General features: G+C 38.4%; 1 protein-coding gene and 1 pseudogene across 3 annotated transcripts in view; both read right to left on the bottom strand.

The window, feature by feature from the left end:
• TEX11 (testis expressed 11) overlaps nucleotides 1-16,165 on the bottom strand; it is a 350,946-nt gene that overhangs the window by 225,499 nt on the left and 109,282 nt on the right. The gene's annotated exons all lie outside the window — the stretch shown is intronic.
• Nucleotides 4,065-5,292, bottom strand: LOC105512618 (annotated as a pseudogene). Its single transcript, XR_001001887.1, has one exon. The product of XR_001001887.1 is annotated as a high mobility group protein B1 pseudogene (transcript).

Here is a 16,165-nt window from a genome sequence, read left to right as displayed (position 1 = left end):
CAAAGACTTGGAACCAACCCAAATGTCCATCAATGACAGACTGGATTAAGAAAATGTGGCACATATACACCACGGAATACTATGCAGCCATAAAAAAGGATGAGTTCATGTCCTTTGTAAGGACATGGATGCAGCTGAAAACCATCATTCTCAGCAAACTATCACAAGGACAGAAAACCAAATACCACATGTTCTCACTCACAGGTGGGAACTGAGCAATGAGAACACTTGGACACAGAAAGGGGAACATCATACACCAGGACCTGTCATGGGGTGGGGGGCTGGGGGAGGGATAGCATTAGGAGATATATCTAATGTAAATGACGAGTTAATGGGTGCAGCACACCAACATGGCACATATATACATATGTAACAAACCTGCACATTGTGCACATGTACCCTAGAACTTAAATTATAATAAAAAAAAGAAAAGAAAGGAAATCAGTATATTGAAGAGATATCTGCACTCCTATGTTTATTGCAGCACTGCTCACAATAGCCAAGATTTGGAAACAACCTAAGTATCCATAGATAGATGAATGGATAAAGAAATGTGGTACATTTATACAGTGGAGTCTTATATAGCCATAAAAAAGAATGAGATTCTGTCATTTGCAACAACGTAAATGAATCTGGAGATCATTATGTTAAGTGAAATAAGCCAGGCACAGAAAGACCAACATCACATGTTCTCACTTATCTGTGGGACCTAAAAATGAAAACAATTGAACACGTGGACACAGAGAGTAGAAGGATGGTTACCAGAGGCTGGAAAGGGTTTGGGGGGTGGTTTGGTGAGGGGAGGTGAGGATGATTAATGGTTATAAAAAATAATTTAAAAGAAGGAATAAAGCCTACTATTTGATAGCACAACATGGTGAGTATAGTCAATAAGAATTTAATCAAGCATTTTAAAATAACTAAAATAGTATAATTGGATTGTTTGTAACACAAAGGATAAATGCTTGAAGTCATAGATAGCCCATTTTCCATGATGTGATTATTTCACATTGCGTGCCTGAATTGAAACATCTCATGTATCCCATAAATATGTATACCTAATATGTACCCACAAAAATTAAAAATAAATAAAATATCTGGCCAAAATAATAATAATAGATAGAACAACTAGGCAGAACATCAAAAAGTATATATAAGACTCGAAGAACACTATAAACCTGCTAGACCTAATAGACATTGGTAGCGCACTCGAATTAGTCCATTTTTACACTGCCATAAAGAACTGTCTGAGACAGGGTAATTTATAAAGAAAAGAGGTTTAATTGACTCTCAGTTCCACATGACTGGGGAGGCCTTGGGAAACTTACATTCATGGCAGAAATAGAAGCAAGCACATGTTACATGACAGCAGGCAAGAGAGAGAGGGCAAAGGGAGAAGAGCCCCTGATAAAACCATCAGATCTAGTGAGAACTCACTCACTATCATGAGAACATCATGGAGGAAACCGGCCCCATGATCCAATCACCTCCAACCAGGTCTCTCTCTTGACATGTGGGGATTACAATTCGAGATGAGAGTTGGGTGGAGACACACAGCCAAACCATATCAACACTCCGCCCAATAATAGCAGATTATAAATTCTTAATTGCACATAGAACATTCTTCAGAATAGAACACATCCTAGGCCATAAAAGGCCATAGTAGTTACTTGTCTACATTGAATTAAATTAGAAATCAAGAACAAAAAAGAAATGAGGAAATTACCAAATGTGAAAATTTAACAACACACATCTACATAACCAAATGGGTCAAAGAAAAAATTACAAGGGGAATTAGAAAATACCTTGAGATGAATAAAAAGGAAAACGCACACACCAAAATTTAGGAGGTACAGCTAAGGCAACAGTCAAAGGAAAATTTATAGCTATAAACATCAATAATTTTTAAAAGATCTCAAATCAGTACGCTAATCTTTCACCTTAGGAAAAGGGAAAAGGAAGAGCAATCAAGCACAGAAGGGGAAAATTATAAAGATTACAATGGAAATAAATGAAATCGATCACTAAAAAATAATAGAGTAAAATCAACAAACCCAAAAGTTTATGCTTTCAATATATCAAAAAATGGGCACCTTTAGCAACATTGACCAAGAAAAGAAGAGAGAAGGCTCAAATTACTACAATCAAGAATAAAAGAAAGGACATCACTACTGACCTTTAGAGAAAAACTATTCCTAAAAGACTAGAGATCTATTGTTCCAACTATGTACCCTCAAACAAGTCTCAAGCTCTCTAAATTTATATGTCCTTATCTGTACAAAGATGAGTTAATCTAAACCAGTCATTTTCAAACTTTCTCTAAGAAGGAGAATCATTTTTTCAAACAAAATCTTACAAGGACATATTATATAAAAAACTGATTAAAGCCTAACTTCTCTTTTTGAAGCAACATGAGAATCTTAGAGAATTGTGGAAAAGACTCTTCTTTCTCTTAAAGGAGGTCCTGAGGCTCTTCTGGTAGAATCTAAAGACACCACAGAACATAATCTCTAAATTACTAATTAGGTGATCTGTAAGATTTCTTCCATCTCTAAAGAGTTATCTATATTAAATTATTTTCTTTATTGAAATTGCTATTATACAATTCATTATATTTCCACTAGATGGTGCTAATACCTTCATTTCCATTAAAAATAAACCTTGTATATGCTGATTTTTAGTTAATAATTTTATCACCGTATATGTAAAGCTATCACCCTTAGCTTTTCAAATAACTACTATATTTCTTCTGTTATCCTCATTCCATGCCTGTGACATGCATAATATTGCACCTATTTTTCAGGTGAGGATATTGTGGTACATAGTAGTTAACTGAGTGATTCAAGGTTACAGTTTATCTTTAACAAATTTTCTGCCAGCTCTGAGACCTTCCCTTAGATCACACTGCCTAATAATGTCAGATTCTCAGGGCCTCAGGCTGACAAGAGAAGGGAAAATAAAGGAATGAACATTAAGTACATTAAAACTGGTACAAATGTCCTTTGGTCTTGTGTGATGGAACATCAATATTTGTGCATGTAAACACATTTATAATTTCTTTATTTCCTTTATTTCTCAATATAAGACCTCTGGTGATATATATTCCTACCTAAATATAGTAAAGGCAAAACAATAATAGATAAACATATCCCCTATTTAAATACTATCCTTAGGGTAAATATGATAGGTCTTTTAAATGCAGTATAGAAATTACATAATCTAGGTTTACTAAATCTAAGCACTATGAATTTAGAAAGCAACAGTATATTTTTTGCTGGGTTTTTCTTTTAATTCAAAGAGGTATACAATAAGTTTTATACAGGCAGAAAAGAGACACAGTTACCTCCGAACTCAGAGATACTCCATCAAGAAAAAAAACGATTCCTGACCAATAGAAAGCAACTTACATTACTTACCAACAGAGACAGGTTTCAGATTAGTATTTAGAGAATTTTAAATGGTGCCGGAAAAGGATCTCAAAAATTTACTCCTCCCTAACATACTGCTTACACAATCGTTTACTAACATCTCCCAAATCTAGCAACAATAAATTTATGGTCTTTTTATTTTTTTTTAAAAAAAAAGATAATATAAACTGTAACCATAAAAGAAGGATGCTGAAAAAGCTATGATCTGTTTGTATCCCTACTGGGAGAAAAGCAGCACAGAGCTCCCTTTCTCTGCATTGAGAAATACTCTCATCTTTGTTAACCTACAAAGAACTCTCTTCTTCAAGAATTTATAAGCATAAGGACCTAGTCTCTGACCTGTAAGTCAAAGAAGTAATGTCATTAAATCTCATTTATTATGGCAAATGTTATATTATATTTTACAGAACATCTTCAGGGTTTTATCCAGCTCTCTTGGATGCCATCCAATTCAAATATCTTCTGTTATTTTACCAATTTATCTCATTGTCTCTAATATAACAGGAGATCACCAATTACAAATTTTCCTGTGTATACTCTTTGGCTTTACTTCAGTCTATTAATCTTTTTTAACTGCAATCTATTTTGAAAGCAAACTTAAAAAAAAAAACTCCTTAAATCTTCCAAATGCATTTCTTTTTTTTAATAAAAAAAATGTGTTTACTTAGAAGCATTCAGAATGTCAACAAAACAGCTGCAACTCTTTTTTTTTTGCAATTACAGAGTGGTATTCAGTTAACATAACAACAATTATTTCATATAAGCTGCATCAGAGACAACTGAAGATGAAAAAACTACCATCCCCATATATAACTAATTTGTGCTGTGTACCAAGAACCTGCTTTAAATTTCCATGCCAATTTACAACCCCCATACTGTACCAGGCAAGGTTAGTGGCTATTGAAAATACCACCAGGATAGGGCTATCTAAAGACACATTCGGTAGTGTGTTAACTATACAAAAAAAGACACTGTACAGTTTAAAAACAAATCTTATACAGCCTTACATTTCAATTTTTTTCTTTAAAAGGAGTGAGTTGTGTACAGGGAGGTTAAATGCTTTATAGACAAGAAAAAAACTGCGCTAGAACCAACTTATTCATCATCATCATCATCTTCTTCATCTCATCTTCTTCATCTTCCTCCTCCTCCTCATCCTCTTCATCTTCCTCATCTTCCTCCTCTTCCTTCTTTTTCTTGATGTTTTCAGCCTTGACAACTCCCTTTTTTGCTGCATCAGGCTTTCCTTTAGCTCAATATGCAGCAATATCCCTTTCGTATTTTTCCTTCAGCTTTGCAGCCTTCTTTTCATAAGGCTGCTTGTCATCTGCAGCAGTGTTATTCCACATCTCTCCCAGTTTCTTCGCAACATCACCAATGGACAGGCCAGGATGTTCTCCTTTGATTTTTGGACAATACTCAGAGCAGAACAGGAAGAAGGCCAAAGGAGGCCTCTTGGGTGCATTGGGATCCTTGAACTTCTTTTTTTGTCTCCCTTTTGGGAGGGATACAGGTTTTCATTTCTCTTTCATAATGGGCCTTGTCTGCCTTTGCCATATCTTCAAATTTTCCTTTCTCTTTAGCAGACATGGTCTTCCACCTCTCTGAGCACTTCTTAGAAAACTCTGAGAAGTTGACTGAAGCATCTGGGTGCTTCTTCTTATGCTCCTCCCGACAAGTTTGCACAAAAAATGCATATGATGACATTTTGCCTCTCGGCTTCTTAGGATCTCCTTTGTCCATGTTTAGTTATTTTTCCTCAGTGAGGCACAGAGTCGCCCAGTGCCCGTCCGGCTCTCACTTGCCCCGGCGCTGTCTCTATGGAGCTCAATGTACTGCAATGGCTGTGAGAGCGGGAGCCAGATGCACCAAATGCATTTCAATGATTCTGTTTTTGAGTGTGGAATGGATGCTTACTTTACAATCCATAATACATATTTTTGTGATGCTTAAGTTTTTATAACAAGCACAAATAACTTTTTAAATAAGCAAAGAGGTTTTAAACTATATTTTTACTACATCTATGGCTGGAACCCTTCCATTTTGACTGTTCCCTGCATTTAATTTACCATAACTAGAAAATAGGAGGTCTTAGGCCCACCACTGTGGACCCAGACTTCAAGCCCGCCCCAGCACCAAGTTAGCTCTTACTGCCCAAAGCTCCAGGCTTGCCTCATGAACCCAGCCTCCAGGCACATCCCAGTTATGGACCCACCCCCACAGTCCCAGGCTCTAGGCTTATCCCAATGGGAGACTGACCCCATTAGCCTCAGTGCCAGATCAGTTCTCATGGCACGAAGCTTTATGCTGGCCTCTTACCCAAGTTCATGGCCTGCCTCAGTGCCAGGATGGACCACACAAACCCAGATTCCAGGCTGGCCATGCAGACACAGGCACTAGGCCAGCATACCTGAGAACTCCAGCAGAAAATTTGCCCATGGTCTTCATGAGATGACCCATCCAGAATCACTAGACAGGCAGACTGGTAAAGGGCTTTCCCTGCTGAAGCAAGTCTGTAAAGATTGAAAAAGTGTGCCTACTTGTTCAAATGTGCAGATACCAACGCAAGGCCACAAGAATAAAAAATAATCAAGGTCAGGTGTAGTGGCTCATACCTATAATCCCAGCACTTTGGGAGGCTGTGGTGGAAGGATCACTTTAGTTCAGGAATTCAAGACCAGCCTGGGCAACATAGGGAGACCTCATCTATACAAAAATTTAAAAATTAGTCAGGCATGGTGATACATGCCTGTGGTCCCAGCAGATATGGGAGGCTGAGGTGGGAAGATTCTTTGGGCCTAGGAGGTTGAGGCTGCAGTGAGTCGTGATCACAACACTGCACTGCAGCCTGGTGACAGAGTGAGACCTTGTCTAAAAAAAAATGTTTTTGTGGCCGGGTGTGGTGGCTCATGCCTATAATCCCAGCACTTTGGGAGGCTGAGGTGGGCGGATCACGAGGTCAGGAGATCGAGACCATCCTGGCTAACACGGTGAAACCCCATCTCTACTAAAAACTTCAAAAAAAAAATTAGCCAGGCACGGTGGTGGGCACCTGTAGTCCCAGCTACTCAGGAGGCTGAGGCAGGAGAATGCCATGAACCCAGGAGGCAGAGCTTGCAGTGAGCCGAGATCGCGCCACTGTAGTCCAGCCTGGGCGACAGAGCGCGACTCCGTCTCAAAAAAAAAAAAAAAAAAGTTTTTAAATAATAATCAAGGAAACATGATACCACCAAATGAATAAATTAAAGCACCAGTCACCGATCCTAAAGAAATAAATATCTATAAACTGCTTGAAAAAGAATTCAAAATAATCACCTTAAAGGAGCTCAGTTAATTACAAGCAAACACAGACAACTAAACAAAACCAGAAAACATACAAACAAAATAAGAAGAGGTTCAATAAAAAGAAACATAAAAAAGAATGAAACAAAAATTCTGGAGCAGGACAATACAATGATGAAACTAAAAAAGGCCATACAGAGAGCTTCAACAGAAGACTCTCTGAAGCAGAATAATCAGCAAACTCAAAGACAGGCCATTTGAAATTATCCAATCACAGGGACAAAAAAAGAATGAAAAAGAGTGAAGAAAGCCTATGGGATTTATGGGACACCATAAAGCAAGCAAACAAACAACGATAACAACAACAACAACAAAACTATAGGAATCCCAGAAGGATTCATAAAAAGGAGTATAGAAAGAGAAAGGGTCAGACAGCTTAGTTAAGTAAGGGAATGACAGAAAACTTCTGCAATCTGGATAACAAAGAGAACATCCAGACCATGAAGCCCAAAGAAAGCCAAATAAATTGAATGTAAAGAGATCTTCACTAAGATATAATATAATCAAATTAACAAAAGTCAAAAAAAAGGAGAATCATGAAAGTAATAAGAGAAAAGCAACTTATCACATAAAAGGCAGTCTCCATAAGATTATCCATAAGACTATCACCAGATTTCTCGGCAGAAACCTTGCAGGCCAAAAAGGGTTGGGAATGATACATTCTACATGCTGAAAGAAAAAAAAAACTGCCTAGAAGAATATCATAATATAGTCAGTAAAACTATGTTTCAAAAATAAAGAAGAAATTATTTCCCAAACAAAAAGCTGTGGGAGTTCATCACCACTGCCCCACAGAAAATGATGAGGAGAGTTCCTCAAGTTATTAATAAAAGAAAAGGATCCTAACAAACAATATGAAAACATATAAATGTTTAAGAGTGTGGGTCCCACACTCCTAAATCAGCAGCAGATACAGCAAGACATCATTTTGAGAGCCTAGTCCACAACAGACTGTGCACTACCCTGGGGCCCAGCAGCACCAGGGCTAGGGTGGGAGTGAAGCACAAGCTACAAAGAATAAATGCACCTCAATGTGATAAAGGCCATATTTGACAAACCTACAGCTAACTTCATAAAAAAAAAACAAAAAACTGGAAGCTTTTCTTCTAACAACTGGAACAAAACAAGAACATCCACTTTCGCCACTCCTATTCAAAATAGTACTGGAAGTTGTAGCCAGAGCAATCAGGCAAAAGAAAAAAATAAAAGGCATCCTAACTGGAAAAGAGGAAGTCCTTGCTGATGATACGATCTTATGTCTGGAAAAACCTCAAAACTCCATAAAAAACTCCTAGATCTAATAAATAAGTTCGGTAAACTTGCAGGATACAAAATCAACATACAAAAATCAGCAACATTTCTATATATTAATGAACTAGCTGAGAAAGAAATCAAGAAAAATACCCCATTTAAAATAGCTACAAAAAATGCCTAGTAATAAATTTAATCAAGGAGGTGAAAGTTCTCTATAAGTAGAACTAAAAAGCACTGGTGAAAGAATTTAAAGAAAACATAAAAAAAAAAAAAAAGACATCCCATGTTCATGGGTCAGACAAGTGTATATTATTAAAGTGACCAAACTGCCCAAAGTAATCAGATTTAATGCAATCGCTATCAAAATACCAATGTCATTTTTCACAGAATTAGAAAAAAAAATCCCAAAAAAGAACTTGAATAGCCAAAGCAATCCTGAGCAAAAACAACAACAGCAAAAAACAAAAAAAAAAAAAACAAACAACAAAAAACAAAGCTGGCAGCATCATATTACCTGACTCAAAATATATTACAAACCTGTATTAACCAAAACAGCATGATATTGGTATAAAAACAGACACACAGACCAATGGAACAAAACAGAGAATCCAGAAATAAATCCACATATTTACAGCCAACTAATTCTTGACAAAGCAATCAAGAACATGAATTGGGGGAAAGACAGTCTCTTCAATAAATGGTGCTAGGAAAATTAGATACCCATATGCAGAAGAAGAAAATTGAACCGCTGTCTCTCACCATATACAAAAATCAACTCAAGATAGATTGAAGACTTAAATATAAGACCTGAAACTATAAAACTACTAGAAGAAAACATAGGGAAAATGCTTCAGAACATTGGTCTAGGCAAAGATGAAATGGCTACAACCTCAAAAAGACAGACAACAAAAACACGAATACACAAATGGTACCATATTAAACTAAAAGGCTTCTACATAGCAAAAGAAACAATAACAAATTAAAGAGACAACCTGTTGAATAGGACAAAAATATTTGCAAACTATTCATTCTACAAGGGACTAATATCTGGAATATACAAAGTATTCAAACACCTCAACAATTTAAAAAAATCCCATCAAAAAGTGAGGTAAAGGACATGAATAGACATTATTCAAAAGAAGACATACAAGGGTGGGTGCGGTGGCTCGCTGCTGTAATTGAGGACTTTGAGACGAGCCTGCCCAACACAGTGAAACCCCATCTCTACTAAAAATACAAAAATTAGCTGGGTGTGGTGACGCATGCCTGTGATCCCAGCTACTCAGGAGGCTGAGGCAGGAGAATCACCTGAACCCAGGAGGTGAAGGTTGCAGTGAGGCGAGATCACGCCACTGCACTGCAACCTGGGTGACAGAGCGAGACTCCATCTCAAAAAAAAAAGGGCATACAAATGGCCAAACAAGTATATGAACAACTTTTCAACATCACTAATCATCAGGGAAATGCAAATCAAAACCACAATGCAATATCATCTTACCCCACCCAGTAAGAATGCCTATTATTAAAAAGACAAAAAGTTAATGGATGGTGGCAAGGATGCAGAGAAAAGGGAATTCTTATGCACTGTTGATGAAAATGTAAATTAGTACAAGCTCTGTGGAGAAGTGTGTGGAGATTTCTTAAAAAAAAAAAAAAACTTAAAATAGAACTATATATGATATAGCAATCCCACTACTGGGTATTTATCTGAAGGAAAGGAAATCAGTATATCAAAGGGCTACTTACATTTGCATGTTTGTTGCAGCACTATTCACAATAGAAAAAATATGTAATCAACTTAAGTGTCCATCAACAGATGAATGGATGAAGAAAATGTGGTACATATACACAATAGAGTACTATTCAGCCATAAAAAGAATAAGATCCATGCCTGTAATCCTAGCACTTTGGGAGGCTGAGGTGGGTGGATTGTTTGTGTCCAGGAGTTTGAAACCAACCTGGGCAACATGGTGAAACGCTGTCTCTACTAAAAATAGAAAAATTTAGCCAGGCATGGTGGTGCACGCCTGTGGTCCCAGCTACTTGGGAGGCTGAAATGGGAGAATCACCTGAGCCCAGGAAGTCAAGGCTGCAGTGAGCCAAGATTACCATCACTGTACTCCAGCCTGAGCAACCAGAGTGAGACCTTGTCTTGGAGAAAAAAAAAAAAAAAGAAGAAGAAGAATGAGATACAGTCATTTGCAATAACATGGATGGAACTGGAGGTCATTATGTTAAGTGAAGCCAGGCGTAGAAAGACAAATATCATATGTTCTCACTCATATGCGGGAGCTAAAAATGTTGATCTCATGGAGGTAGAAAATAGAATGATAATACCAGAATCTGGGAAAGGTGTGTGGGTGGGAGAGGAGAGATAAGGGGAGGCTGGTTAATGGTTACAAATACATAGTTGGAAGGAATAAGTTCTAATGTTCAATAGCAGAGCTGGGCAACAATCTCAGATAGCTAGGAGACTTGAAATGTTTCCCACATATAGAAATGATAAATACTCAAGGTGATGGATACCCCAAATATCCTGACTTTAGCATTACACATTCTATGTATGTAACAAACACATACATGGACCCCATACACATGTAAAATGTTATATTCTTTTATTTATTTATTTATTTATTTATTTTGTAGAAAGGAGATTTTGCCATGTTGCCCAGGCTGGTCTTGAATTTCTGGGCTGAGGCATTCTACCTACCTCAGTCTCCCAAAGTGCTGGGATTACAGCCAGGAGCCACCATGCCCAGCTTATGTTCAATTTGTTTAAAACTCAAAGAAAAAATTATATAAAATAACTACAGTTACATTAACTTGTTCATTAATACAAAATATAATATGATGTAAACTGTGACATCAAAAAACAAAATGTAGTGGGGAAAGAATAAAATGCGGAACTTTTATGTGATCAGAATTAAGTTTTTATCAGCTTAAAATAAACTGGTGGTCAGGCGCAGTGGCTCGTGCCTGTAATCCCAGCACTTTGGGAGGTCGAGGTGGGCAGATCACCTGAGGTCAGGAGTTCGAGACCAGCCTGACCAACATGGGAGAAACCCCCGTCTCTAATAAAAATACAAAATTAGCTGGGCGTGGTGGTGCAAGCCTGTAATCCCAGCTACTCAGGAGGCTGAGGCAGGAGAATCGCTTGAACCCGGGAGGTGGATGTTGCAGTGAGCTGAGATTGCGCCATTACACTCCAGCCTCGGCAACAAGAGCGAAACTCCATCTCAAAAAATAACAACAATAATAAATAAAAATAAATAAATAAACTAGTATAAGATGTCTTACATAACTGTCATGGCAACCACAGGCAAAATATTATAGCTGATACACAAAAAATAAAGAAGAAGGAATCAAACCACACCACTATAAAAAAATCAAGTCACAAAGAAGACAGCAAGAAGAGCAAAGAAAACTATAAAACATTCAGGAAACAACTAATAAAATGACAATAGTTAAGTCCTTATTTATCAATAATTAATTTAACTGTAATGGATTAATTTCTTCAACCAAAAGACACAAACTGTCTGAATGGATAAAACAACAAATCTATTTCCTTTCTACAAGATACTCACTTTAGCTTTAAGGACACACATAGGCTGAAAGTGAAGGGATGGAAAAAATACATTCCATGCAAATAGTAACCAAAAGAGAGCAGGGTTGGGTATACTTATATCAGAAAAAAATAGATTTTATGTCAAAAACTGTCACCAGAGACAAAGAAGGGCATTATATAATGATAAAGGAGTCAATTCATCAAGAGGATATAACAGTTGTAAATATATATCTACTTAACATCACCTAAAATATAAACCAAATATTAACATGACTGAAGTGAGAAATAAACAGCAATACAACAATAGTAGGAGACTTCAGTACCCCACTTTGAAAACAGAATAGATCTATGAAAAAGAAAATCAGTAAGTACTAAAGGTCTGAATATTTGTGTTCCCCCACAATTCCTATGTTGAAATCCTAACCACAAAGTTGATAGTATTAGAAAGTGGGGCTTTAATAAACAAACAAACAAACAAACAAAAACAGGGCCTCACTCTGTTACCCAAGCTGGAGTACACTGGCACTACCATAGTTCACTGCAGCCTCAACCTCCCAGATGCAAGCAATCCTCCCATCTCAGCCTCCCAAGGAGCTGGAACTACAGATTCAGGCTACCAGACCAGGCTATTTTTTTGTTGCTGTTGTTGTTTTTCTGGTAGAGACAGGGTCTTGCTAAAATGCCTAGGCTGGTCTCAAACTCCTGGGCTCAAGCAATCCTCCAGCCTCAGCCTCCCAAAAGTACTGGGATTACAGGTGTGCACCACCACACCTGGCCAGAAGGTGGGGCTTTTGAGAGCTAATTAAGTCACGGGTGTGGAGCCCTCACGAATGGAATTAGTGCCTTCTTAGAAGAGGCTCAAGAGAAACCCCTATACTTTTTGGCCATTTGGGATTACTGTGAAAAGACACCTGTCTAGGACATGGGCCCTCATCAGACACCAAATCTGACAGTACCTATATCTTCAACTTTCCATTCTCCAGAACTGTAAACAATAAATATCTGTTGTTTACATGCCACATAGTTTATAGTATTTTGTTACAGTATATATAACTGGTTGGCCTAAATGGTCTAGGACAATAATGAAGAAATGGAATTAAACCACACTATAGGCCAAATGAACCCAACAGAAATATATATAGGATTCCATCCAACGGGAGGAGAATGCACATTCTTCTCAAGCGCACACACAACATTCTCCAGGATAGAGCATATGATAGGGCATAAAACAAACCTTAGCAAATTTTTAAAAAACTAAAATCATATCAAGTATCTTTTCTGACCAAAATGGTATGAAACTAGCAATCAATAACAGGAATAATTTTGGAAAAATCATAAATACATGGAAATTAAACACCATGCTCATGAACAATCAATAGGTCAATGAATAAATTAAAAGGGAAATTTAAAAGCATCTAGAGGCGGTTCATGCCTGCAATCTCATCATTTTGGGAGGCCCAGGCAGGATGCTTTCTTGAGATCAGTCTAGGCAACATGGCAAGAACCTGTCACTACAAATACATATATATGTGTGTGTGTGTGTGTGTGTATATATGTATATATATGTACAAATTTTAAAAATTAAAAAAAATTTTTAAGTATCTTGAGACAAATGAAAATAAAAACAATCCATACCAAAACTAATAGGAAGCTGGGCATAGTGGCTCACGCCTGTAATCCCAGCACTTTGGGAGGTTGAGGTGGGTGGATCACGAGATCAAGAGTTCAAGACCAGCCTGGCCAAGATGGTAAAACTCCATCCCTACTAAAAATACAAAAATTAGCCAGGAGTGGTGGCGGGCACCTGTAATCCCAGCTACTCAGGAGGCTGAGGGAGGAGAATTGCTTGAACCCAATAGGCAAAGGCTGCAGTGAGCCAAGATCATGCCACTGCACTCCAGCCTGGGCAACAGAGAAAGACCCCGTCTCAAACCAAAAAAAAAAAAAGTTTACAGCAATAAATGCCTACATCAAAAAAGAAATATCTCAAACAAGCAACGTTGCTCCTCAAGGAACTAGAATAAGAACAAAGCCCAAAGTTAACAGATAGAAAAAAAATAAAGATCAGAGCAGAAATGAATAAAATAGAGGCCAAAAAAATACAAAAGATCAATGAAACTAAAAGTTGGTTTTCTAAAAGGATAAAATTGACAAGCATTTAGCTAAACTAAGAAATAGAGAGTAATCAAATACAATGAGAAATGAGAGAGGAGATATTACAACTGATACCAAGAATAAAGAATCGTAAGAGACTACTATGAACAATTATACATCAACAAACTAGATAACCTAGAAGAAATGGATAAATTCCTAGATATATAAACATATCAAGATTGAAACAGAAAATCTGAACAAATAATGATTAAAAATTAAATCCAGTAATAAAATGTCTCATTCAAAGAAAAGCCGAGGACCTGATGGTTTCACTGTTGAACTTCTAAAACATTTTTTAAAAAACTAATTATAAGACATGTTTTGAAAATATTTGGTCAAGCACGGTGACTCATGCCTGTAATCCCAGCACTTTGAAAGGCCAAGGCGGGCAGATCACCTGAGGTCAGGAATTTGAGACCAGCGACCAGCCTGGCCAACATGGCAAAAGCCTGTCTCTACTAAAAATACAAAAACTAGCCGGGCATGGTGACACATGCCTATAATCCCAGCTACTTGGGAGGCTGAGGCAGGAGAATCACTTGAACCTGGGAGGCAAAGGTTGCAGTGAGCCGAGATCATTCCACTGCACTCCAGCCTGGGTGACAGAGCAAGACTCCATCACACACACACACACACACACACACAAGACAAGAAAAAACATTTATAAAATAATGAATACCGGGTTTTCCATTCCAAGATGGCCGAATAGGAAGAGCTCTGCTCTGCAGCTCCCAGGTTGACTGATGCAGAAGATGGGTGATTTCTGCACTTCCAACTGAGGTACCTGGCTCATCTCATTGGGACTGGTTGGATAGTGGGTGCAGCCCACAGAGGGAGAACCAAAGCAGGACAAGGCATTGCCTCACCAGAGAAGCACAAGGGGTGTGAGGGCTTCCCTTTCCTAGCCAAGGGAAGCTGTGACAGTCTGTACCTGGAGGAACGGTACACTGCTGCCCAAATACTGTGCCTTTCCCACAGTCTTCACAACTGGCAGACCAGGAAATTCCCTCCCATGCCTCGCTCCCCCACAAAGGGGAGCCCATAAGACTAACAGCGGATCTCTCAGCAGAAACCCTATAAGCCAGAAGAGAGTGGCAGCCAATATTCAACATTCTTAAGAAAAGAATTTTCAACCCAGAATTTCATACCCAGCCAAACTAAGCCCATGGAGCCTTGCTCACTGCTAGTGCATAAGTTTGAGATCAAACTGCAAAGCATCAGCCTGGCTAGGGGAGGGGCATCTGCCATTACTGAGGCTTCAGTAGGTAAACAAAACAGCTGGGAAGCTTGAACTGGGCAGAGCCCACCACAGCTCAGCAAGGCCTACTGCCTCTATAGACTCCACCTCTGTGGGCAGGGCATAGCTGAACAAAAGGCAGCAGAAACTTCTGCACACTTAAACATCTCTGTCTGACATCTCTGAAGAGAGCAGTGGTTCTCCCAGCATGGTGTTTGAGCTCAGAGAATGTACAGACTACCTCCTCAAGTGGGTCCCTGATCCCTGTGTAGCCTAAATGGGAGACACCTCCCAGTAAGGGCTGACAGACACCTCATACAGGCAGGTGCCCCTTTGGGACCAAGCTTCCAGAGAAAGGATCAGGCAACAATATTTGCTGTTCTGCAGCCTCTGCTGCTGATACCCAGGCAAACAGGGTGTGGAGTGGACCTCCAGCAAACTCCAACAGACCTGCAGCTGAGGGACCTGACTGGTAGAAGGAAAATGAACAAACAGAAAGAAATAGCATCAACATCAACAAAAAGGACATCTACACCAAAATCCCATCTGTAGGTCACCAACATCAAAGACCAAAGGTAGATAAAAACCATAAAGATGGGGAGAAACCAGAGCAGAAAAGCTGAAAATACTAAAAACCTGAGTGCCTCTTCTCCTCCAAAGGACTGCAGCTCCTCACCAGCAATGGAACAAAGCTGGACAGAGAATGACTTTGACGAGTTCACAGAATTAGGCTTCAGAAGGTCAGTAATAACAAACTTCTCCAAGCTAAAGAAGCATGTTCCAACCCATCGCAAGGAAGCTAAAAACCTTGAAAAAAGGTTAGACAGATGGCTAACTAGAATAAACAGTGTAGAGAAGAACTTAAATGACCTGATGGAGCTGAAAACCACAGCACAAAAACTTCGTGACACATGCAGAAGCTTCAATAGCCAATTTGATCAAGTGGAAGAAAGGGTATCACTGATTAAAGATCAAATTAATGAAATAAAGCGAGAAGAGACAAGTTTAGAGAAAAAAAGAGTAAAAACAAATGAACAAAATCTCCAAGAAATATGGGACTATGTGAAAGGACCAAATCTATGTTTGATTGGTATACCTGAAACTGACGTGGAGAATGGAAACAAGCTGGAAAACACTCTTCAGGATATTATCCAGGAGAACTTCCCCAACCTAGCAAGGTAGTCA

Source organism: Colobus angolensis, unplaced genomic scaffold (assembly GCF_000951035.1).
Source record: "Colobus angolensis palliatus isolate OR3802 unplaced genomic scaffold, Cang.pa_1.0 Scaffold216, whole genome shotgun sequence".
In the NCBI taxonomy this organism is placed as follows: Eukaryota; Metazoa; Chordata; class Mammalia; order Primates; family Cercopithecidae; genus Colobus; species Colobus angolensis.
The sequence above is the reverse complement of the archived record's forward strand: the minus strand, read 5'-3'. Positions and strand labels throughout refer to the sequence as shown.